Source organism: Schistocerca cancellata, chromosome 6 (assembly GCF_023864275.1).
Source record: "Schistocerca cancellata isolate TAMUIC-IGC-003103 chromosome 6, iqSchCanc2.1, whole genome shotgun sequence".
NCBI lineage: Eukaryota > Metazoa > Arthropoda > Insecta > Orthoptera > Acrididae > Schistocerca > Schistocerca cancellata.
In genome coordinates, this window is record NC_064631.1 from 466,346,164 (window position 1) to 466,372,973 (window position 26,810).

Consider the following 26,810-nt stretch of genomic DNA (forward strand, 5'->3'; position numbering starts at 1 on the left):
AGACAGCATTTGAATCAGCCTTCAGACCTCCAGCAAAAGTAGTACAGGTATGAGATCTGTGACTGATGATATAGGACTCAAGACGGCCTGGCGTATGTAACATACTATGTGACTATGGCTGCTACTATGTCGAACAAGATGTGCGCACTGTCGAACGGTTCCGTACAAAACATGAGAGCCGTTTAATCACACCCTGTGCTCAAAAACCGGACTTGCCAATACATAATGGACAACGAACGCCATTCAGCAACACATCTGGCTTTACTAAGACTAACGTTTTGCGGAATAAGAAAGAAAACAGCGGCTGAAATTAAATTCTCGGAAAACGGCTTCAAAAAATACAGCATTCAAGATGACAAGTGAGACTATGGTGGTGTGTAAGACATGCTGTTTAATATTATCATGGTTCATTGCACTATCAGTGACGTTTAAATATTCTTTTTCCAGTTATTGTGATGCTGAGCAACGATTTTGTGATGCTGAGAAACAGTACTGATAAAGTGATGGCATTACAGCAGCCTTAAATATGTATCACTTGATCATTAATGGAACCTGTATTTATTCTAAAGTTATTACATGAAGTCTGATGTCTTATAAAGAATTATTGCATTAAAAATCTCATACGGACATTAAAATACAGATTCACAGTCCTGTATCACTGTGTTAGCAGTGAATCAGTGTCCAGTGATTACACTGATTTTTCTCTAGCTCATTTCGTTGAAATGAATCCGCTTCCTCTTCTCCCCAGTTATCAAATAATTAGCATTTAATCTTTTATTTGAAGTGAAAGTGGAGCTATAATGGCAAAACTGGACGCGGCTTTTAGCTATTTTACATTGTTTGTTTACGTTTCAAGTCCAACCAGTGGAAGAGAAAATCTATGGAGGAAATTAATTTACACAAGAGAAAAAGGGGGTTATTATCCAGAATGTATATCATGTAACAACAACAGGCTTCTTTTGCTTCTTTTTCATGCATGTACAGCCGTTAACATTAAGATCTACAGCCATTTAAAAGAAAAATTTATTTAACTTCAAATTGTATGTTTTTCCAAACAATAACTTGTAACCAAACTTGTGTGACCTAGAGAATGTAAAAATGGAATGGCAAAGTAAGGCCATGTTGTTATATACGCAACCTTACATAATTTATGCAGTTAATTTAGCACTAATTAGTGGATGCTCATTCACATCATAACTTATTCATAAATCTTGTAAACATTTTCTTAGATTTTGTGTTACTGGAAAGGAACAAAGAAAATTCACTAATATAGAAATGAAAAATTCATGCATTTCAGAGCAAGATCAAAATCATACTCTGAGAGCAATACAAATACTTTGATTTATGATAATTTATATGAAGATGATGCTGTCAAAAACAATTCTTGAAGTATTGCAGTGTCAAGCTTTAAGAGGTGTAACTTCAGAACTAAAGATGGCTTATCCTGGTCTTCTGGAAGCTAAACGTTCATTGCCTAAGGAACAAAAGAATTGAAAGACACTGCACAGACATTAGAAAACGAAGTTGTTACTTCTGTGGAACAGTAAGGCGCTAAAGTACAGAAACCATTTGATGATCAGTGCAAGCAAATTGTTGATGACTTTTTGCAATGGAATTTCACAAGAATTAGGGAATTAAAAGTAAACTAGAGCCAGAATTAGAGTGTATGTTAAATGAAATCATCACAGCATCGATGTCTGAACAGAACAATTTTGGTGAAGCAATGAATTCAGAATTAGCACATATAGAATCTCCTACAAACAAAGATTAACCGGAATAATGCTGCTTAGTTACAACATAAATCACAATCATGCCACAGGAACTGTCTGTGGTCAGAGGGATTATTGAAGGCACTTCACCAGGAATGACTTAGGAAGGAGGTATTCAGTCCTGAACCATTTCATACTAAACGGGGTGGACTCTTGAGATTTTTTGATAAGTACTTATGCAAAACTTGTTTTTGGGACAAGCCAGGTTTTCATAAAAATATCTTGAGAATTCAAAGGTGAAGTTGCATTTAGATGTTTGTGAGAAGTTTGTGCATGTACCAAAAGATAACCTAGACCATTTTATGTCTGTACTTGACTCCATAGACGTGATATATGAAGACGAAAATGTCAACTATAATAACAATAACAACCACAATAATGAACCACAGTTCTCTGGCGTGCACTCAGAATTACAATTCAGGCCAGTCGAATGGTACTGTGCTGCCCAATGATGTCATCTACGTCATCTCCTACGTCACCCAGGTATAGTGCACGATGAACAGACCACCACCCTCTAAATCTGGATAATGACACAAGAAGTTACTACAGCTGGAACCAACGTGGTAATCAAGGGAATGGGGTGGTCACTTTTATAGAAATAAAAACAACCGCTATTGGAGGTCACATAATGCAAACCAGAACTGACGGGTTATGAATAATACATGCAGAATAGTTAGATGCTGTGGTCTGCTTGATACCAGCTGGCAAAGTCAAGTTCTGTCAGTAAATATAACTGAAGTGCCCAATGAGCCACAACCAATTACTGACAACGAAGCTTTATCAAATTGATTCAACCCTCATTAAGTCCTCCACTAATGGTCATTTCACAGGATGGAGGCTATCATGGCTGTTAAGTCTGTTTAGACAGAATGAAGGAACTGATAAGGCAGAAAAGACCATGGATCAACACATGTGTTCTAATAACCCACAAGTATTAGTTCAACCTTTACTTTATACTATAGCTGGGGAAACTTCTATTCAATTATTTTAGACACAAGTGTCTCTTGTAATGTTATATGACAGAATTCGTTTAACAGCATCAAGGAGATAAAGTGCTAACTTCCCCAGCATGTAAGTACCATATATTCAGAGCATTGGCTGCAAAATTGCAACTTGGCAAGTGGCAGACACAGATGGGTGTTATAATAGGGATTGGAGTTATATTATACCCATTCTTAATTTTGAGGATTCTTGTAGTCAGATGTTTACTTGGCCAGGAATTGTACTTTTCTTTCCATAAATGCTATTTTTGTCCCAAAGGCGAAGTCATCATGCATGATTTAATACAAACTCCGTTAAAACATGGTAACTACTAGCATGATACTAGGAGAAATTTGTGCAAATGAAGAGTGCACCTGAAAGTAATGTTTCTGTGATTAGACTGAAAGCAACAAAGCTTATATCCCTGATAAAGCGATGGGGTCATCTTCCTCATTTCAGAACAACTAAAATTAATAAACATACTTATGAAGCATTTACATGTATTTGATAAGAGAAAAGGTAAAATAAATAGAATGTGTGTGTGATGCCATGTGGCACATCTTACAGAAAATCTCAGGAGGCTGTTCCCCAAGAAATAAACGTATGTTACAGTGGAACATCATTGAACTATCTCAATCCATGTACTGTAGTCCATTATTAGCAGCAGATAAACATTATTTACAACTTGAAAATTTGATGTGTTTGTTGCAAAATTTTCAGTGTACACTTTCTAACTAACTTTAAAATTTGGTGTGTCTATTGCAAAATTTTCAGTGTACACTTTCTAACTAGCATCGACATCAGACATACGCTCTGACAGGTCCTATGACCTAATGAATCTAGGAAGCTACAGCTTTTGTCCATACTAGCAGAAGTTGCCAGTTTTGTGTATGACCATTTGGAGTCAGTGTAGGTTCTCGTGTGTTTCTTGATGTACTGACACAGTTCTAGGACCTTAAGTGCTAGATAATGTGACCTGTAATTCAGTGACATCTTCATTGCTACTTCTGTGTTGGAGGAACATCTTGATTTGCTTGATTGAACAGAGTGTAAATTTTCAAAGAATGGAATGGCAGCCAACTGACAGTAATCAAAGTCTGGCCAGGAATAAATTAAATTGCTGGAATACCTTTATACTGCCTCTAGTAATAACACTTAATCCTGGTAAAATCAGTCCAGTAAAATATTTGACAGCTCTTAGAACTAATTAGCAGCTGGAGGTATTCATTGGTCTCTGTTCGTTTTTCCATAATTTTGTTCTTAATCAATTGATCGATAGTCCAGCACTGTTATGCTCACTAAAGGAAAACGAGTGTCAAGTTGTATGGTGAAATCTCAGTCAACTTTTGATGCTATAAAAAGTGTTTCAATAAGTTCTGAAGCCCTATGTCATCCCAACACGAATTTATAGTTTTCTGTTGCATGGGGTGCATCTTTTTCTGAACTTGGAGCCTGTCTCTTTCACATGCCTGAGAAAAACAATGGGGTTGAGGTCAACGTGATAAGTTTTTATAGTCAAACACTTTTATGATGTAAGCATCTATATTCAGCTACTGCACTGGAGGAACTAGCCATAACATGGGCATTCAAGAAATTTAACTACTACTTTTATGGAAACATGCTAAAATATTTTCTGATCACCAGTCATTCAGTTTTTTGTTAACATGCAAGTTATTTCATGTTCGAATCACAAGGTGGACAGCATGTCCTGAGGATATAGTTCTGAAATGAAAAAGATTAAGAAGGCACTGTAGCAGCAGATGCGTTGTCACATCACAGGCAATGTCTAACAGATCTTACAGATGTATCAGGACAGGTCACTAATTTCCAGATTCTTTTAATGAAGTGCACTCAATACAGGCAATATTATTTGGATATGTGTGCTAACATGGCTACTTCACAAGATGGAGATTCTAGATGGAATGAAGTAAAAAGAATACTCTAACAAAATTTGTCTGAGAAACTCTTACAACACTAAATTGCCAGTTAAATGTTCTACAGACCTATCTGGTCAAAACAACAACTGATGAGTGTGTGTATACCTAATACTTACAGAAAAAATTTATTTGGCAAACCCATTATGTCTAGGGACACCATGGTACCACTAAACATACGAGTAAGCTAAACTGTTATTGTTATTTTCTGATATGCGGAGATATGTAGGATAATTGTTGAAAAATTGTTTCAACTGTAAAAAGTAGAGATAACAAAGAAGAATTTCTGCACAGAATTAATTTATTTATTACCAACAGAATCTTTACAAATGCTATCCATCGGTGTTGCCTGTCCAGTACCCTCTGGACAAGATGGAATTAATTAGTTGATTGTCCTATATGATCTTTTTTCAAAATATGTCAAGCTGTATGCCATTAAGTAGGCAGTAGTGTTTGCTGAACATCGGAGGATGTCTTACACACTACAAACTGAGAGTTGGCAGACCTACTGCACACTGCTACTCACATGCAAAACTTGGGCAAGTTTGCTACAAGACTGTAACGTCAAACACATTGTAATATCAAAATTTAATTTACAAAGTAATCCTCTTGTTTATATTTTCCAAGAGGTTAATCGATTTATATGTACATAATCAAATACACAACATACGTATTGAGTGGAATTAATCCAACTTTTTGAACACATCGTAAATAATTTGTCAATTTACACAACCCTCTATGCACCATCAGATCTATTAACTAACAGTAAAAAAGTCAACAATTAGATAAATCCATTACCATACCTGCCTAACAAAGAACGTGCACTGGAGGAAAAGGTAAGGAAAACACTGACTGCACTCACTGAACAAGTTAGTATTAAAGGTAAGACCTATGACAAAAAGTTAGGGCGTTTAAAGGAATATTTAGTTGATGGAACTGTACTGCTTGGATCATATACAAAACCTGCAGCCCTAAAGAAAAGATAGTGGTTCAAATGGCTCTAATCAGTATGGGACTTAACATTGGAGGTCATCAGTCCCCTAGAACTTAGAACTAAGTACCTAACTAACCTAAGGACATCACACATGGCCATGCCTGAGGCAGGATTCGAACCTGCGACCATAGAGGTCGCGCGGTTCCAGACTGAAGCGCCTAGAACTGCTGGGCCACACTGATGGCTAAAGAAAAGAAAAGAAAAGAAAAGATAGTAAATGGCAATTAGTGCATAGTGGATGAATTAAGGTTATCCACATCCTACTTCCAAAGAATTATCTTTTGACTTTTTCAAACCCAAAAAAGTATTAAAGGACTTCACAGTCTCCAAGATTTGAAAAAGTATTGGTATGAGTAATACTGAAATTGCAGTCACTGAATTGAGAAAACAGAAAAGATATGAGTCCTTTACTAGTTATTCACACAAGAACATGTTCTTATACCATGTACCTGTGAGACTTACTAGAGAGCAAACTGTTACCTGAGTAATTTTACTACACAGTACCAATATCTTTAAGTACAGCAAGTGCTGTGTGACATTCTCATCAATTTATTCAGAAATATCTATTCAAATACGTTCATGTGTAATAGTTTTAGTTTGAAATAGAGTACAATATATTGCAACAAGATATATCATGTGTATAGTGTGCCAATATGGGACACTACTGCACACTTAAGATAGAGAACTACTTTAGTACAAAACTGAAACATTGTCTACAAAAAGACCCTTACTTTTCTTTTATGGAGGTTACAGAAATAGTTTTATCTTCAGGGTAACTACTACCGTCTTTGCAAAAAAAGATAGTATTTTATATGTGTGTATTAGTCTTTAAATTCTATTGTGCGAAATCATTGGTTTTTTGGCCACAACACTGAAATGATTGAATTTGATACGAGTTCTGAAGCAGAGCACTGAGAGTAAAACGAATAGATTTCTGGTGACTTTAATGGTTTGGATCTAGTTGTGTTATGCTTTAATAGTTCGTATTTATAAAATGATGATTCACGAACCTCAATAAGACAAACTTCTAGTTCATTAACTTTAAATAGAAAAGCGGATGCAGTTAAGTAATGGACAAATATTTTAATGTGAAAGTTAAGAGTATAATAAGACATAATACTTCCTTAATTGAGCCTGTCTTTGCATTTTCGGTTTGATTTCCTTGAATTTTGCACATTTGCATAGTCTTTACTCTGCTGTGAGCAGACGAAACTTGATATGAATACAGTTGCAGATTCTTGAAATGGAATCAGCCCAAACAAAACCGAACCAGTAGTTCACTGACAGAATGATATTATTGTAATCTAATTCCTGTTGTACAAATTTGAATGTTGTAGATAATAATAAAGAAAATAAATGGAGAAGGGGAAGATTACAATTGACTGTGGGGAGGGTGGAAAAACAGAGCAACTGGTAGTTGACAGTCCGTCGTTAATAAAGTGATGCACGACTCTGACAAAAAATTAAGAACTTCAGTGACAGTATTGGCTTCATAGAAAAATGTGTCTTCAAAGCAATATCAGTCTTCATAATAAAAATCAAAGTGAAGACAGGTTCCAGGACTGATCTTGCGACATGCAGTTAAAACTGCTATAGTGGGACTGATCAGTGTCATTACTGCGTTAAAACGACGCACCTGATTTACGTTCTTGAACAGTTTTTTATGTAAAATTATTTAGAAAACAAGTTACGACAAGGAAATATTTACAGCAATAAGTAATTACCAGTTGCATCTCATTACATTTACAATTATCATGAAATATACAACAAAGACTGAAGCCACCTTTTGCAAAACGTAGAATTAGGAGAAGCCCCAACAAACGAAAGACTGTGCTGCGACTCATTCTGTGGATGGCCGAACGATACGAGGCCGAAATATCAGGCGAAGTAATTTTATTTGTGGGGCTGTATGTCAGAAATTTAGTGGACTGTCACTACATATATGTTCAATAACGTCATCTTTGGATTTGGGAAGCTGTCAATATTTCTCAGAAATATTTTATCATAGAGCAGCCTTGAATGGCGTTGGCAAAGTTTTCGAATCAATTAACGGCGTTCAACAAGTCTCTAGTGCATTTACATTTCCTTAGTGGAAATCATTCTGTCTCACAAACGGAGTAATTCTACATTTTCTTGCTTGAAATCACTCAACATATGTTATATTATATCGTATACAGGGTGTTTTTGTCTTAACATGAGACAGCTTAACATCTTAAAAACGACGCTTCATACGAAACATGTGCTTTAAGTGAAAAGGTAAAATAAGTAAAGGAGACATATGTCTCTCCTACAGCTGGCCACCTCCTATCCGCCCTCTTGCGTTGGTGGGATAAACTTTGTATTTTCAAATGGGAGCCCCTCCGTTTATATTGCATATTCGGGTTCTACATCCAAAAGTATGTACGGTTTACCAAACCATTGCTTCTCATTCGTGGTAGATGGCGATGTAATCGAAAAAATCAAGTGTACCTGTTTTCGCAATTAAAAATGGACGCATCTGGCTCTACATTTCATTTACGATGTAAATTTAACCTTTGTGTTCTAACAATTGATATCTAAGTTCGAAATTTACTTATGTGCTGCAAATTCGAATAAATACTAGAGGAAGCTAGGGCACAGCGGGTACAAAACTCATTAAAATTTTTTTCAGCTACAATAATTGCAACAGGAAGTTGAAATAACATCTACGAGTCACGTAATTGTGTTAGTTGCTTCTATAATTTTTCTCTTTGCCCTCACATTAGTAGTTTTGAGACAATTGCTGGTAAAGTAAAGCTCTGTCTTTTGTGCCCAATGTGCCCTATACAGGGACAGAGTGAGCAATTGCTTGTGGCGCTATGAGCACACATTTAGGATTGTAAATTATTGACATAAAAACTTTTTCTCGCTATAAGCCTACTTATTTCAATATTACACAAATATTTTCACATTTTACTGAACATTATTATGGCACAAAGAGACCGGAAAGTCCATAAAGTTATTACAACCCTTAGTACCAGCAACAGCCTGGGGCCTTCGTAGTTTACACACACTGTCACTAAAGTGGATGTCACTTTTAACTGTCTTATTCGATATGGTTGTTACTTTTATGTGATTTCTCCGGATACGACACTGAGGTTTTTTCTCGCACTCGGAAGAACTGTTTATGGCAACAAAGTGCCAAAACGGAATTTGTTTTTGCAGCGTCTTCCCTTCCAACAGTTCATGATCATATTTTTTGGAATCTTCAGTGAGCATTGTGAATTCATCGTACTCTTCATCACTACTATAAAGATCAGTGTCATCGTTTGTGCCATCCAACTCAATTTGCATTTCTGCATTAGAATCGTCACTTTCAAAAATCAACTGCATTTTGGTTCTGGTTGTTTGTTTCCCAGGATTGATATCGTTTGCCGTTCCTTTTTCTTTCTTCTGTTTATGTTCTAGAAGTTCATGTTTTTCTGGGGTGTCTGTCAAGATTTTTGTTTTGCCCCTTTTCCTTCTGGCCGTTGGATCCTTGTGTGGTGGTGTCTTCGGGAATGGACTAATTTCTTGAAGCGTGACAGGCAAGCTTGATGCTCTACTGGTATCGTTTCTTCAAGCGTCTGGTGTAGCATTTTCTTGTAATTTCGTGTAATCATCGAAGATTGATAAAACACGTTGTCACTTTTATCAGTAACTGCATCACAGTCCCCTTTTCCATTTTTCTCACGTGGTTAATTTGGCATTACAGAAGCACAGTGAAAATGTTGCTCTGTAAAAATATCTGTTTTAAGACTATATACGCCTGTATACTGGAAGCCTGATATGATAGTAATTACTGTGAATGCCATCGGATATGCTCTTGCAACAAGTGTTGCAACTTTTTTGAGTGTAATAGTCTTTCCAGGATTCGTGGTCATAAAGTTGTCACAAACATTTGTTAAAACCTCTTAAAAGCACTAGCAACACATCTGCTATGATGTGTGAGTGTTATAATTGTCACAACATTTTGCTTTGTTGTTTCAGTGCAATCTATATTGAGATGGCTTCCATGAATGTCATAAGTCAACAAAACTGAGCTGTTAGGGGACACACGTGAATATGTAACCAAATTTTTCATGTAAAGAGCAAAATTTTCTTCTGTCATTCACACTGATTAGAGGGCTAACCCTAGTGTTTGTGCTAGTTCACCACGAAACATGTATTCTGGACAACGAACTCTAGGGAATATTATTGCAGGTAGAACAGAATATCCCCGCGCATTTACACAAGAAGTCAGCAGCATTCAGTAACGCCCTACTTGCTTTTCGCTGGTGTCTCATCCAAATTGTCTCATCGAAATTATATGTGGATTCAGGGCCATATGAATGGTGCTTGAAGATCTCCACCAGTTTTCCGAAGAACATTCTTAGATTGTGAGCATTGAAGCTTGTTGCTCGTGATAATGATGAAGGCTGTGACTTGCTCAAACTCAGTGAATGATGTCGTTTCGAAAAACCTGGCACCAGTTTGAACCGGCACATTTATTTGTCTCCCACGTTTCTGGCATTCTGATATTATTACGAGCTGCTGTCTCATAAGCCAGCTTAGAAAGGTGTAAAATGGTGATACTACACAGCATGTTAACAGATACTTCCTATTCAGTAGAAGTTTGTCTTGCTCCAATGTAAACACGTGTCTAGAAATATACTTTGGATAAAATCGAACATCTTCAGAGGCTGGTGCACATTTTGCTTTCTTCATATATCATGGAATATAAATTTATGAATTAGTTTAGCTAAAAGCGTTATACAAATTTTTCATACAGTAGTTTCAAGTAAATTAAATTAACATGTCGTGCCTGTGTCTGCCAAGGAATTCCATATCCTTTAGATGCTTTTAGCATAGTCTGAACAGCTTTTTTCATCCTGTCTTTAAAGTGTCATACCGATATTAGCTTTTTTCTATTCCGGACCACATTTCTTGAAACATGAGAGAGAAAAGAGGATAAGACAACACAGCAATAACTGTAAAGATAGAAATGCAGTATACCGGCCAGTTGCCCACTGTGCCATTATGTATAATATGCAAAACTTACTACATTATGAAATTAGATGCGTGATCAATGTCAGTGCTTCAGTATCATGTCCAAACCTACTACACTAATGCTCACAGCTTTCGACCTGTCCAGATAGTAAGTTATACCAGTAGAAATATATTTATTTCGCGGAAATCTTGTGAGACACTGTGTTCAGACACACATGTGATGTTTTGCCGCAAGTTCGCCGAGCTCCTATCTTCAAAAATCAGCTGGTGATACAACAATATATAAGTACCTTCCCTTAGTGAAATCACGTGACCCTTCTTTCAGACAAAGATTCTTTATGAAGAAGGACATCATGTTTACGCCAGTGAATGTTAAACTTTTTATTTCCAATATTGCAATTTCGGCCTTAGGCCATTATCAAGTGCAGATATTTTGGCATTAAGCCATGTCAACTTTATACACGCTGACGCATTTATGTGTCGTTGTTATTTGCTGTTATATACATTCGTAACGCTGTATACGAATGTACATAGCAGAAGGTGTCAACGACATATAAATGTGTTAGAGCGTATAAAGTTGACATGGCTTAAAGTCAAAACATATGCACCTGATAATGGCCTGAGGCCAAAATTGCAATAGTGGGAGTAAAACGTTTAACAGTCACTGGCGTAAACATAATGTCTTTCAAAAATTTTTACATGACTCTGAATCCCAGTCATGAAAACTTAATTAATTTTTATAAAGAATTGCTCACTCTACCCCTATGCGAGGGTTGCCATCCGTCCCTATGTATCGGGGCCATCACCATTATGGACCTTCTTATATCGACATCCCAACACGACTTAATTTTGTCCAGATTCTGCAAAATGCTATTAAGTGCTTGGCTCAAGTACTGAAGTAACTCCATCTGTTAGAGTAACATGTAAATGCTGCTTGAGTTAGTTTCACTACGTCAACAAGTTTATTTTGACAAGGTCGTCTTACAGATGGCGTTGCATGCTGCGTAACCTGTATCGACGATGCAAGCACCTTCTAGATCTAGCGCCATCATTCGAGAAAATACCAGACTTCTCCAGTAATACATGGCTGTAACTACTTAAGCTGCGCCAAGCGGAGGACTCGGAGAGTTCCCGTTCGAAAAGCGATCTGATAAGAGATTCTTTTTAAATGTAACACGAACCACGAGTACAAGTTAGTAATGTCTGAAGAGTTTACTGTGGATATAAAGGGCGTTAACTGTTAAGTGACGTGTACTTCCATGAATAAATTGTCGACCATTTACTACCTAATAGACTTATCATAACTTATCATAACCTACGGAAATGTCTAAGGACGGAAAGTAAAAGTGTCACTGTTCCGATGATTACACAAAAGAGTGGCCGTGAAGAAAGTACGTACGGACCAGTACGCTTTGTGTGAGATTTTGCAGCTGTTTCATCTCAGTAGCTCATGGAAGTAAGGCGGAACTGAGGCATCATATTTCTACTAAGAATTATACTAACAGATCCTCTGTAGCATAGAAAGCCAATTTCTACATTCATGATTAAGGATACAGGGTACTTTTCCGGCTCAATATTATGCAAAAATCAACACCTATTTCTTTGAGGCTCTGTTTATAATTTATATTTTTTACAGGTTTTTTGTTGATATCAAGTAATACAGCACACTTTATAAACAAATTAGAAGTATTTTGAAATTTTTGAACTTGCTTAGGGTTATTAAAAAAATTACAAAGAAATGGATGCAATTTTTTTTCCCAAAATCCTTCCTCAAGTTGAGGTACCATTTAATCCAATGTTATACATTTAAAGGAGAGAAATTTTTTACCAGATATGCATGACATGATGGCTGAGGTACTAGACCTACTTAATTTCACTTATTATATATATTACAAGGATAAAAAAAGTCATATCCTACATTTTAATTTTTATAACTTCTTTTCTTAATAAAAACGTTATTTTTTAAAAAAAATTAGTTGATTCTGCAATAAAGCTTAGGTCTGCTACATATTTACAGTTCCTTCCACCGCACGTTTCATAGATGCTTTAGACACAACCGTTGCAAGTTACAGAAAAAAGTTAGAGCAATCTTTATAAATTTTAGAAAATATTTGCTCCTGAATTCTGAAAAATACAACTTGAGGGATATTGCGAATGAAGATATGAGTCCAATTAAATTGTGCCTCAGAACATTCCTGAAGTATAGTCTTCATCCTGCAGCATTTCTTCATCTTCAATCTTCCTCTTGGCATTCCTTTTAACACTCCTTGCTTCTTTGGTAACTCGAAAAGCGAATCTTTCAGCTTCATACACCCATTGTCGGTCACACGCAAGCAATTGATCTTCCATATCAGAGCCACATTTTGTGTCTAAAGTTCTCAGGACTTCCAACCCTCCTATCACTCCATCACTGAAACACATCCCTGCATCTAGTACACCAATTGTTAGTGTATTTAATCCTACAAAAATATTCTTACGTAATATTTCCCCACATGCAATTGTTGAAACTTTCATGTGTATTCTGAGTGCCCCCATGATGACATTTACTAAGTGAAATGAGGTCCCTAAAATTGGTTTTATTTCATTCATAACAGGCCTAGAAAGAGAATGCTTATGATGGTGTATTTGACCACTTTCTTTTGATTTTTGGTAACCAAACCAAGAATCTGCTCCTTTATGGCAATGTCCGTGAACAGGATGGTCACATATGGACAACTTATGAAAGTGGGTGGTCCATACAGCTTTTCTCATTACTTTGACATCATTCAGAGGCGCAGTTCGTCTAATGGCCAGTCCATAATAACTCTGAAGAAGGTCTATTTCAGTTTCCATCAATCTGTTCGGGCCAGACAGAGATTTTCCATCAGATAGCATCTTTCCGTTTATTTCTCTTCATAGCCTCCACAATCTAGCACCCGTCCTCTTTTGCACATGTCCACAACAATCCAGTTTTGTCACCAAGGTATCACCATAAACATTGAACTCATGAATTTTATTGAAAGTTTTAGAGTCCCCATCGCCTAGTTACTTCGTATATCTGACGTTATAAATTGACACCGACCTCTGAAATATTTTTAGAGCTCCATCACACTCCACACCTCCACTGCAACCGTCATAATTCTTAGAACACTGATGTTCAATATGCCCCTCAGTGTTACCATGGCAGTTGTTGCAGTACTTAGATAAGCACTCAACATCAACAACTTTTCATTCTCCAGAGAAGTAGCACTTGCAACACCATTCAACGAACGAAGTCCTCAATTTTGCTATATCCCATCAAGTGTATCTAAAGAACGTTTTAGTAACTGTGCTTGACTTGGAAGAGTGGAAGTCTAAACATTCCGTCGGAGAAAGGTGGATTTACTTTCTTAAGTAAACAGAAAATTCTGAACGCATATGCTAACTGTTAAAATTATGCAAATATTTGTTTTCTATTCCCGCACATAGCGTCGTCGCTGGAGAAGAGTATTCTCGCTGATGACGGCCCAGTGGACTGATGAAAGAAATCGACTGCTGCCAAGGACTGTAGGATCAGTCTTAGAGTGACAGTTTAGTTACAAGCTGACTTGGGTGGAGTTTTATATATACGTGAAACGGAAAAAAAGACTTGCTGAAAGAGGTGAAACTTCCGAAAATACAGCGTACCAATTACTTCTGTCGCAGTAAGTTCCATGTAATTGTGTTCTAACTTAAAAAATAATTACATTAAATAAGTTTTTTAATTCATTTCTACACACCCATCTCAGAGCCTCAACTCTACGGGGTCTCAGCTAGATATGGCAACCCCACCCTATGCTTATAGAGCCTGGTCTCCTCTACAACATGGGTAGCCGTTTCAGAGTCTTGTTAGAAACTTCGTTCGGCATGATCAAGGATAGAATAATTTTCTGATGTTATCGAGATGTTTGATTTCGGTGAGTCCCCTTCCCTCTCACGAATGGCTTTGGTGACCATGCATGGCATTAAAGTGGTTGCAGTTTGTATTCTGCAGGTAGGAGCGTAGTGGCCGCGCAAGAGTTACTGCGGTTGGATGGAAACACACAGCAAAATCTGTCGCCCTGAAGGCGGGGTTCGAATGCCGCCACCGAAATCAAGCATTCCAACAGTTTGGAGACTCACCATAATCAACCCTTTAGGGGACACGTTTACGTTTACATCGTAAATGAAAAGTAGAGTAAGGCGTCGGTTCTTAATTGGAGAAACAGGCACACTCGATGTTTGTTCATTACACCGTCATCTACCACGGACGCTAAACAATGGTTTGCTAAACGGTACGTATTTTTTGGCATAGAAACCTAATTTGCAATAAAAATGAAGAGCTCTCATACAAAGATACTATTTCTGTTAATACAATTAAGATATGGATAAATGTACATTAATGTGCTTCCTTTTCTTCAGTCTAGGGAGTCTGTCATCTCCATTTTTATTGTTGAAGTTTAAGCCAACGACACTAGGAAACTAGAATTGAACTTACTTTCATCTTATAACATAATCAGACATTAGCTTAAACGGTCACGTTTCACAAATAACGATCTGAAATATTGTCTTTGACCCAGTGTCAGTATTACCATTTTGTTATTTTGAAGAATACAACATACAGCCACGGAGGACAGGTGACAGGAGACGGCAGAGGTTGACGGATAGTACGAGTCACAAGGAGGGGATCCAGACGATCAGTTTCTTGTTGTACTGACACAAGATGTCACGAATCACCCACGCTGTCACTCACTGTCGGTACCTGTTGTTCCTCAGTGACCCGGTTTCATGTAACAGTTGTACTGCAGAATCAGTGACGTCTTGCAGAACACATAATGGCTGTGCTGAAATAAAAGTTTTAAATACACACATACAAAATTTCCATTCTAGAAAGGCGTATTTATAAGAGATCCGTTCAAATATTTTTATGGGACTTGTATTTTATGTTTATTTGCACATCACAATGAGTGTAAGGTTCGTCACGCACGCTACGAGTATTTACAAAAGACACGCTGTATGTCCATGTTAAACCTTTATTTTATCTTTCTTTTGCTCATGTTGTTTGAATGTCTGCAACGCTGCCAGGTACGCGAGATACTGCTGCGACAATCAAGTGTATATTGCATGAGACTGGGAATTGTTGCCGAGATCACTCCCAAGGGCGCGGTAAACAGTCAATCAGTGCTACCGCATAGTTACCAATATGTTCGCGTAAATGCATGTGCATCTGGAGTGCATTACAAATCTTCTTCAAGTGCTCCCGGGACTAAACCCACGTAAGTGAAATTTACGAATTGCTCAAAGCATCCGTCGGCGAAACGGTCTGGTTGCAAAAAGCAACATATGCCAGTCACACGACTGAACCTGGACGGTATTCTTCCAGCAAATTCCTTATGTCGTTGACAAACGTGTAATTGTTCTTTAAGAAACACGCAATTACTTCACAGTAGTTTCAGCTTAGAGTTCTCACTGTAGAGTTTTTATTGCTTATATTACCGTGTCACATTTCGTGCTTGACCCTGCGAATCCCGATATTTGTAATGAAATGAAATATTTTTTATCAGACTTTGTATATTAGTTTTGTATATTCATCTTTGCATTTATTATACGTGTTCAACATTATTTAAAGCTTGGACAAGAAGCGTTGCCTAACCCACGAAGTCATAACCATCTGGACACGGCAGACCAAAAGTATGTCTACGTGCTAAAATCGCCAGATAAACTGAAAATGAACGAAGACTCAGTCAAAGGACTTCCCATTAAAATATTCGTCCATCATTAACAACAATCCAGCAGATATATTTACATTTTACGTTCAGTGCTCTTCTTGAGAGTTCATATTAGTTTCATCCCTTCAGTATTACTGTTTAATGACCATTTACTTCCGCAATAGAATTTAAAGGTTAATATCTACGCATACTCGTTTCAATTGGTTATCGTCTGACAAGGAACGCTTATTAAAAAAATCAAAATTACTTCTTTAACTTTCTTCAAAAGAAAAGCAAGAGTCTACCTATAGACAAATTCTTACTTTGTCACCGTAGTGTTCCTTCCTCCTAGGTGTCTAGTCATGTCACTCAGTGGCATACTGCATACACAATAAATCGTGTTCCAAAGAAATTGTTTTCCTTTTAGATATGATTCACTACACAAGATTTCATTCGAACACTTAATTTTCGATAGACTGGGCAGTATGTGATGCCTTCCGTAACAATAAATTTTTACAAATTTGTGGTAAGTTCCTGTGTGACCAAACTGCTGAGGCCATCGGTCCCTGGGCCTACACACTACTTAATCTAACTTTAACGCTAACGACAACATACACACCCATGCCCGTGGGAGGACTCGAACCTCCGACGGTGGGAGCCGCGCGAACCGTGGAAAGCCACCCAACACCACGCGAGTACCCCACGCGGCAACAATAAATTGATACATTATTGAAAGACTATTTAACAGTAAACTAACATTCCATTACTTTCCTTATAAATTCTTTGCAGTTCAGAATGCACAGCATAAAAACTTTGGATTTCCACTTTCTATTCATACTTACAGATATGTAGTAGCATACATTTTTTTACTCATTAATCACTAGCGAAAACCTACATATTTTCTTACATATTTTTTCGATACTATTACTGATGCAGGTACTTTTTATTCAGTCTGGTGGCTCTAACGTACTTTGATTGTGTTGGATTCAGGAAAGGACAAAAGATAACTGCTTGGATGCGGTATCATAATTTTATCTGAACCTGTATGTAGTAGCTGCCATTTGCTAGTTATTTTCTGTAGTGCAGAAGATTTTTGATGTGACTGGAGCAATACTTTTCTCCAACCAACTACTTCTGTGCACGCCCTAACCTTATGTCATATGTGTTTTTCCTGATTATGGCATGGTCGGGGAGTGCACTGTGTTTCTTACCTTTTCGTCCAGTGTAGGTTCTTCTTTAGGCAGGCATGGTAGGTGTTCAGCGGTTCTGGTGGTATATGGTGTTGTGTAAATCGGCAAGTTATTTACAGTATGTTCAAGTGGTTAAATAAATTATATCAAACATGTGCCTTGCATATTTGCGTAAGTCCCTATAAATCTGTAAAATTCTCAGAAAAAGCCTTTCAATGGCCTACTTTGCAGATGGTACCAGGATATCAGAATGTCCATAATGCTACTGTCCAGTAAAAAAATCTTCCCAATTTTTGCATGTAGCCGGCCGGGGTGGCCCAGCGGTTCTAGGCGCTACAGTCTGGAACCGTGCGACCGCTATGGTCGCAGGTTCGAATCCTGCCTCGGGCATGGATGTGTGTCTTGTCCTCAGGTTAGTTAGGTTTAAGTAGTTCTAAGTTCTAGGGGACTGATGACCTCAGAAGTTAAGTCCCATAGTGCTCAGAGCCATTTGAACCATGTTTTTCTTGCGTGTAAAGTTATTATCTGTTAAAAATGCGACAGGCTACCCAACTGTCGGTATGTTATGTTCGAGACCCCTTCTAAAGATGGCAACGCTGTTGTCGACTTGGTAGCATAGCATGATAAAAGTTCATATAGCGGTACTAAGTACTTAACATCAGCACTTGTAGAGGAGAAAGGCCCACTAGCCCACCAACACCCACAGATATGACTTTTTTAATGGTGGTGTTGGTAATATAGAGAGTAAATTTGTGTAGCAACATTTGTTAGTGGGTTTTGCTTTCTGACATAGCAAACAAGTTTCATTAGTTAATCACCGTACCTTCGCATACTTGGAAAAAACGATATAATTTTTTAAAAAATGGTTCAAATGGCTCTGAGCACTTTGGGACTTAACATCTGAGGTCATCAGCCCCCTAGAACTTAGAACGACTTAAACCTGACTAACCTAAGGACATCACACACATCCATGCCCGAGGCAGGATTCGAACCTGCGACCATAGCGGTCGCACGGTTCCAGACTGCAGCGCCTAGAACCGCTCGGAAACACCGGCTGGCATATAAATTAAGTTTTCTTAAACGATTAGTGCTACCGCAGTAACCACAAATATAACGTTTCTACCAAACTTAAGTGTCTCTTCGAACATCACATCATAAACATTATGCCTGTAGAATAATACGTTGTTTTGAGTTTTGTAGCGCAGTAGGATTTTCTCACACGGGTTTTGTGTAAGGAGACATTCTGCGTCATTCCATTTCAGATCTACATCTTGCAATGCAGCCACATTTCCGGATATATGTAAATAGCATTGTCTGTAATGTGTGTCTTCCATGAATAGAATCTGGTCATCAATTATCTGCTCTAATCAATCCGAAAGATCAGTCAGCGATTGCATTAGAAGTGACAAAGCGTCAGCTTCAGCATTGTCCTGAGCTTTTACGTGCATTACCTGCAAACTGCATTCTTCACGGAAAGCTGTGCATCTCGCAGTTCTGAGATGAGGTAACTTAAAGGTCAACAAGAAACTCAGGGCCTGATGATCATAAATAACCGTAATGTGCTTTCCACAAACGTGATAGCTGAATTTCTTGAACACCCATATTATGGCTAGAGCTTCCAACTCCGTAGCTAATTTCCACCAGCAGAAATTCCGGAAAAATATGTGTCCTTGGTAACGCAAAAGTCTGAATTCATGTTGGGATGACACTGGACTTCAGAATTTGACAAAGCATTGTTTATTACATCGAAATCCGTCTGACATTTGTTTGATCAAAATCATGTTGCATTATTCTTTAACAAACTCCCTGGCACGTGCCAGGGAACAAAACAGCGAAAACATTAACAGAGACCAAGAAATACTTGTAAATGGAGCTTTGTTTTCAGAGTTGGAAAATATTTCAATGCACTTCTTTCAACAGGATCAGGTTTCCTCCTGAACGAAATATGATATGACCTAAAAATTTAGTTTTCTGTCCACCAAATTTCAGTTTCTGTAAATTAATTGTCACCCAAGCTTGTGGAAATTTACATCAGTAAGTCAAGGTGTTCCTATCTTGTAGCAGTATCAGACATGATATCATCGACATGTAATGTTACTTTATGTTGAATGTCGGGCCCTAGAACTGAGTGTAGTGCTGTAAGAAACACACCAGAACTCGAATCCAAACAGTAAACAGCAAAACTGATAACGTCTGCCAGCATTTGCAAAAGTTATGTGTTTTCTAGATTCTTTTACTAGTATGAACATCTTAGAACAAGGCTAGATAATAGCGCGCTGCTTGAAAGTTTTTCAGTCAATCTTAAGAAATTTCAAGGACTAAATGTACTTGCCTATTAGGTGCTAGTAATGGTCTACAACATGGTAAATGAGATAATTCAGTCACTTTCCACTATATCAATCGTCTCTTATTTCTCTTATTTCTGGTACGTAAAGTAGAATTGTCTGCGCCAGAGCAAACTTTCTTCTAGCAAGATAGAAAATAGTGACAGTGTAGTCATTACTTCGTCCGATAAATGATTTGGCGATAATTCAATTAAATTTGTTTCGTTACCATATGTTATACGATCGTTTATTTGGTCACGCCATTCTGGCAAGTCAGTGACTTTTGTAAGAGCTAATTCAGATTTCAGAAATTCGTCGGAACTATCTCGGTGGTGACAGACTCATTGACAACACGCTCTAATTCAGGGTTTAGTTTATTATTAATTTCTGTATCTTTTTCTGAAAGTCACTGCGAAAAATCTTCAACAATGTGCAGAAGTATTTACTTTATTTTCAACTTTTACTGTAGTTCGTCTAATTTCTGGTGGTCTTGAGACATAGTCTTTACCGCTTCTGGAGGACCACGATATGCCTTATTTCACTGTGAATCATCGTCCATTAAAGCATTATACTGTAATGACAATGTACTGAAATTAGCAGTAAATTTCTCAAGTCACTAGATTGCTTTTTAAAGTTGTAATTCTTTGGATTGATTTTGTAATTTGTTTGACATTATTTCCTGTTGCGTTGCTTGGTGGTTGAAGTTTTCGGTTCCAAGAAAGTTTACGTTATTTCCGTTACTTGAAGACTTCGTAGTAAGAACGTATTCGTATCAGTTGGTTGACCGCTTATTTGTACATTCGTTTTACGTGAAATACTGCTCGTTCGCACACTTACTTCACGTGAAGCTTGATCATGTTGAATCGTTACATTATGTAAAGAACTTTCTTCGTCAACATCAGCGCCAAAGAAAAGCTTTTCTGTAGAAACATTAGTTTCGCTTCCAGGATGTCCAATATTGTGGTCTGTATTACGTAAATTCACAACTTCTGCGTTAGAGAGTTCGTTTTCTTTTGGAATAAACGCCATGCTACCATTTTCTTCCGTAGCCATTTCTGTGTTCGTTCCTATTTTCTCCATAACATTAAGCCAAAAATACTTTTCCAAAAATTTTGAATAAACTACAATATGATCTCCATTACCGGACAAAGCGTTGCCAGAGCAGCATCTTGTGGAGCATAATTATTGGATATAAACTATAATAATGAAAATTTACAAAGAAAATTTTGTTGTTAAGTATTAACGGACGAATATTTTAATGACAAATACTGTGGGCACTATGAAAATAAGAAAACAATGACTTACTATCCTTACCTGAAATAGTGATACATTGATGACTTCAATAGGATTCCAATTCATTTAATTTCCAATTAGTTTCCTCTTTTGTAACTTTAATTTCCTTTTCCGCTCTTTTATTTTTTGGTTCATCTTTTATAATGGTAGATCACCATGAACGCGATGAACATGAAACATACGAAACCGAAATGTAAGAGACGATAATTACATATCCAGTCGCGGTCACTGCGTTTTTAATCTACCCTTCCTGTTATACAGTTCTGAATGTTGTAGGTAATGAGTAAAGAAAATAAACTGAGAAACGGCATATTACACTTGACTGATGGGGAGAGCAGAAAATGGTCGTGAGCGGTGGTTATCGGTCCGTTGTTATTAAGGTGATGAGTAACCGTGCAATATATAATTAAGGATTTCAATGCCAGTATTGGCTTTATAGAAAAATGACGGTTCGAAATAATGTCAGACTTTGTAATGACAATCTAAAGTGAAGCAGGTTCTACATCTACATCTACATAGATAATCCGCAACCCACCGTAGGTTGCCTGGCGGAGGGTACCTTGTAAACTGCTTGTCGTTTCCTTTCTTGGCCCACTTGCAAACAGAAAGTGTGAAAAACGAGTGTCTATATGCCACAGTATGAGCCCTAATTTCTCGTATCTTATCTTTTTGGTCCTTACGGGCAATGTATGCTGGCGGCAGTGGAACCGTTCGGCAGTCAGCTTGGAATGCCGGTTCTCCAATTTTTTTCATTAGTGTTTCTCGATATGAATGTCGCCTTCTGTGGAGAGATTTCCATTTGAGCTCCCGGAGCATCTCCGTAAAACAAACATATTATTCGAACCAACCGGTAACAAATCTACACTCCTGGAAATTGAAATAAGAACACCGTGAACTCATTGTCCCAGGAAGGGGAAACTTTATTGACACATTCCTGGGGTCAGATACATCACATGATCACACTGACAGAACCACAGGCACATAGACACAGGCAACAGAGCATGCACAATGTCGGCACTAGTACAGAGTATATCCACCTTTCGCAGCAATGCAGGCTGCTATTCTCCCATGGAGACGATCGTAGAGATGCTGGATGTAGTCCTATGGAACGGCTTGCCATGCCATTTCCACCTGGCGCCTCAGTTGGACCAGCGTTCGTGCTGGACGTGCAGACCGCGTGAGACGACGCTTCATCCAGTCCCAAACATGCTCAATGGGGGACAGATCCGGAGATCTTGCTGGCCAGGGTAGTTGACTTACACCTTCTAGAGCACGTTGGGTGGCACGGGATACATGCGGACGTGCATTGTCCTGTTGGAACAGCAAGTTCCCTTGCCGGTCTAGGAATGGTAGAACGATGGGTTCGATGACGGTTTGGATGTACCGTGCACTATTCAGTGTCCCCTCGACGATCACCAGTGGTGTACGGCCAGTGTAGGAGATCGCTCCCCACACCATGATGCCGGGTGTTGGCCCTGTGTGCCTCGGTCGTATGCAGTCCTGATTGTGGCGCTCACCTGCACGGCGCCAAACACGCATACGACCATCATTGGCACCAAGGCAGAAGCGACTCTCATCGCTGAAGACGACACGTCTCCATTCGTCCCTCCATTCACGCCTGTCGCGACACCACTGGAGGCGGGCTGCACGATGTTGGGGCGTGAGCGGAAGACGGCCTAACGGTGTGCGGGACCGTAGCCCAGCTTCATGGAGACGGTTGCGAATGGTCCTCGCCGATACCCCAGGAGCAACAGTGTCCCTAATTTGCTGGGAAGTGGCGGTGCGGTCCCCTACGGCACTGCGTAGGATCCTACGGTCTTGGCGTGCATCCGTGCGTCGCTGCGGTCCGGTCCCAGGTCGACGGGCACGTGCACCTTCCGCCGACCACTGGCGACAACATCGATGTACTGTGGAGACCTCACGCCCCACGTGTTGAGCAATTCGGCGGTACGTCCACCCGGCCTCCCGCATGCCCACTATACGCCCTCGCTCAAAGTCCGTCAACTGCACATACGGTTCACGTCCACGCTGTCGCGGCATGCTACCAGTGTTAAAGACTGCGATGGAGCTCCGTATGCCACGGCAAACTGGCTGACACTGACGGCGGCGGTGCACAAATGCTGCGCAGCTAGCGCCATTCGACGGCCAACACCGCGGTTCCTGGTGTGTCCGCTGTGCCGTGCGTGTGATCATTGCTTGTACAGCCCTCTCGCAGTGTCCGGAGCAAGTACGGTGGGTCTGACACACCGGTGTCAATGTGTTCTGTTTTCCATTTCCAGGAGTGTAGTAACCAGCCTCTGAATTGCTTCTATGTCTTCCCTCAACCCGACCTGGCATGGATCGCAAACACGCAAGCAGTCCTCAAAGACAGGTCGCGCCAGCGTCGGATATGCGGTCTCCTTTACAGTTGAACCACTGTTTGCTAAAATTTTCCTACTAAATCGAAGTCGACCATTCGCCTTCCCTTCCACAGTTCTTACATTCTCATTCACTTCATATCGCTTTGCTTTGCAGCACCGATTTTGCTATATTCAGCTAAAGCTGCTAAAATGAAGGTTGATCAATGGTATCACTGTATTAAGAGGACCCACGTGATTCACATTCTCGGACGACATTTGCTGTAAAATTATTTAGAAAATAACTTTGGAGAAGGAAATGTTTGAAGCAATAGGTAATTACCAATTTTACCTCATTAAATTTATAATTATCATAAAATATACAACAAATAATGAAACGACCTTCTGGCTAACGTGCAGTCAAGAGGAGCCCCGAGAAAGGAAAAGAAGAAGCAGCTGCTGCGGCTCCAGCATTTGTGCTCTTAACAAAATACAATTGAAAAACTGACACAAAATACGTTTAAGGTACATATTTATATATTCAATCGTTCAATTTCAGAAGATGCCACTTTCTGTAAAGGAATGTGTAGAGAAATGTAAAAATTATACTCTTTGTGTATATGAGATGAAAAGATTTTTGCGTTCTGTTAAGAAAAACTATCCCTGCTAGCATAAAATTCGACTATATCTGTGCAGCATAAATGACAGAACTGTAAAATGGAAACCTGTGTTAAAGCTATTGTGAAATCGGTGCGAGTTCCCAGTAGCAAATAAACATTTGTGACTAATATTAGGACACTTGCAGACAGCATAACGTGTGAGTGGAATCTTGTGCCTGACATGTGTTGCATGGTTCAACCGGACAATTTCTCCAAACGCAGACAGTTCGAAAAAGGTTGAAATCTCACTTATGTAGGTTCAGTCCCATGAGCAGATGGTTGTTTGTGGTTCGAGTTGCTGATGAGGGAAGTCCTTGCTCAGATCAGCGAGGCATTCCATACACTCAGGCACACGGACACAGTAGCTACTACGCAGTTTCGCCGCATGACGCTGCATAAGCGTGGGCCCAACAATAACCTCAATGACACAAGACAAGTTTGGTTATAGATGCTGAGTGTCGAGTCCGCAATGTCATTAAAAATATTCAAATACTACGATCAACACAGATACGGAACTTCGTTTAAAGAGGATACTTTATGTGAGTGCCATGACCATCAGTGATGTGTGAATCTAATGAAACTCGTGTTCTGATGCAGAATACTTAAAGAACTAACAAAACGATGTCTCATGATAACGCACGGATCTCACAACTCTATGCCTACTTTTCATACGATTTGTGTCCACTTCTAAAGAAAATTTTTGTTTGTTTGTAGTAAGAACTTTCATTTTCAGCTCAACTAATATGAACTGCGTAAAGGCATTTTTGATTCTGTTGTGCTATTGTTCCATGAAACCTAACACCTGAAGTCTAAAAAATGGCTCTGAGCACTATGAGACTTAACATCTTAGGTCATCAGTCCCCTAGAACTTAGAACTACTTAAACCTAACTAACCTAAGGACATCACACACATCCATGCTCGAAGCAGGATTCGAACCTGCGACCGTAGCAGTCCCGCGGTTTCGGACTGCAGCGCCTATAACCGCACGGCCACCGCGGCCGGCACACCTGAAGTCTGCGCGAGTGACAACGCGGTTGGTTTGAAATGTCTTGTACGGTGCCAGCCGCGTAACTACGCATGGATTCTGTCACTGAACTCAGTAATATCCGACAAGCACTGACCTCACCTCTCGTCTGTCCGTGGGTCCACTCAATGTGAAAGAAGACGCTGAAAATGTTGAAACAAAAATTGTTCCCAAATTTTTTTGTAAGGAAACAATGAGTACAATATGTCGTCACTTTGTGTAGCCCGTATCTCACTAACGAAAACTGAACTCACAGTATACAATGTGTATGTAACGAGATTAATTAACTCTTAAAAGAAATTTTATTATCTTATATTTATGACACGAATCTATTCAGCACATGTGTACGAATATATCTAATGTAAAGTGTGGTGACTAATTTCTACCCACAATTGACCGGCCGGAGTGGCCGACGGTTCTAGGCGCTACAGTCTGGAGCCGAGCGACCGCTACGGTCGCAGGTTCGAATCCTGCCTTGGGAATGGATGTGTGTGATGTCCTTAGGTTAGTTAGCTTTAATTAGTTTTAAGTTCTAGGCGACTGATTACCTCAGAAGTTAAGTCGCATAGTGCTCAGAGCCATTTGAACAATTTTCGAACCACCCACAATTAGAGAACTTACAATATTTACAAATGCAAATGAACAATGAATCTAAAACAGCGAACGAAACTGAGTGAGTGCCGATTTGGTGTCAAGCATTAGAAGTGTACCAACGTCATTCAAGGTATCGAGGAAGCCTGGTATGGAGATGGAAAGCGGGGGGCCAGCGATCCAAGGCTCGGAAAAATTTAGTTTAAGGTGTAGAATCGATAGACAGAATAGCACGCAGGCTATTCCTCACGGAGTATGTTTTTGTTGTGAGAGAATGTGGGGTACCACGCAATAGGAGCCCGGACAGCTGATGCCGCCGAGCACCCGCACAAGAGCCAGAGGTGGAGCAACGCACTATTGACTTGCCCCATTTTGTGAAGCCTCTTCTCTTGAACAAATGACCCCTTTTTTTCTGAAATTCGAATCATTTATTTTTCTGTTCGTGTACATCACATTCTCCGATTTCCGTCCCGTTTGGATAGTCCCTTCCTGGTGTGTCCTCTTTTCTTGGAGTATAGTAATCTCTCTCCATGACTTCACGCCAATTCACAAAATATGGATGTAAATGTAGTAAGGAATGAAGTTTACTCAATTCTAACGTGCTAAACAGGAACACATCAGAAGACGTAGGTTTTTCTCTGAAACGCCCTATTTCAATAAGAGTAACGCAAGAAACTAATAACAGTATTTTGTTTCTATATCTACATCTACATATATAATCCGCTAGCCACCAAGGGGTGTGTGGGGGAGGGCACAATTCGTGCCAAAGCCATATTCCCCCCCCTCTCCCCATGTTCAACTCGCGGATCGCGCGAGGGAAAAACGACTGTCTGAACGCCTCAGTAAGAGCTCTTATTTCCCTTATCTTTGAATGATGATCATTACGCGATTTGGAAGTTGGTGATAATAATATATGCTCTACATCCTTCGCGAAGATTGGATTTCGGAATTTACTGAGCAGCCCCTTCTGTTTAGCGCGTCGTCTATCTGCAAGTGTGTAACACTTCAAACTTTCTATGAGTATTTGCAACGCTCTCGCGATGG